Below are 1,244 nucleotides of genomic sequence, written 5' to 3'. Positions count from 1 at the left end.
GTGCTTTATTGACTACGCAAAGGCTTTCAATTGTGTGGATCATGACAAGCTATGGACAACATTGAGAAATATGAGTATTCCAGAACACTTAATTGATGCCTGAAAGTACCATGGACTGCCAAAAGAACCAATAGATCTGTTTTGGAAGAAGTGGAGGGTCAGAGAAAAAGAGGAAGACCCCTAACGAGATGTATTGGTCAGGTGGCATCATTGATGTACTCAAGTGTGGCAGCGGTGGTGAGGTTGACCCAGGATCAGACACTGTTTCGTTCTGCTGTGCATAGGGTCGCTATGAGTCGGTTCCGACTCGATGGCACCTGACAACAACAATTATGATAAAAAACGAAGAGGAGTGGCAGTATTAATCTCTGATAAAATAAACTTTAAGGCAAAAAACAACATTATAGATAAAGATGGACATTATCTTCTGATTAAAGGGACAATTGAACAAGATGACATAACCATAATAAATATCAATGCTTGCAATAAAAGAGCTCTGAAATATATAAAGCAAACTCTAATAGATTTGAAGAAAGAAAATGACGAATCATGGGCGATTTTAACACAATGCATTCAAAATGGATAGAAAACTAGAAAGAAACTTGCCAAAGACACAGAAGAACTAAATAACACAATCAGCCAACTGGACCTCATAAATGTGTACAGAGTTTTCAACCCAACTATACACATTCTTTTCCAGTGCACATGGAACATTCTCCAGAATAGATCATGAGTAGGCCACAAAACAAAAACTCCATGAATTTACAAATATCAAAATACTACAAAGAATCTTCTCAGACCACAATTCTATCAAATTAGAAACCAACAATAGGAAGACCAAGGAAATCAAGTCAGATACATGGAAATTGAATAATACCCTGCTGGAAAGCATCTGGGTAGTAGAAGAAATTAAACGTGAATTCAAAAAGTTTCTGGAAATAAATGAGAACAAAAACACAACATACCAAAATCTTTGGGACATGGCGAAAGTGGTGCTGAGAGGACAATTTATTGCAATAAACGCAAACATCCAAAAAGAAGAAAGAACCAAAATTAACACATTAACAACATCATAGCCATAGCCATAAAATTAACACATTAACATAACCCATAGCCACCAAAAGAAAAGAAATAACAAAGATTAGAGCAGAAATAAATAGGATAGAATACAGAAAACTATAGAAATAATCAACAGGACAAGAAGTTGGTCCTTTGAAAGAATTAACAAAATCGACAGACCATTG

Source organism: Chrysochloris asiatica, unplaced genomic scaffold (genome assembly GCF_000296735.1).
Source record: "Chrysochloris asiatica unplaced genomic scaffold, ChrAsi1.0 scaffold00149, whole genome shotgun sequence".
Taxonomy (NCBI): Eukaryota; Metazoa; Chordata; class Mammalia; order Afrosoricida; family Chrysochloridae; genus Chrysochloris; species Chrysochloris asiatica.
This window is presented reverse-complemented; position numbering follows the sequence as displayed.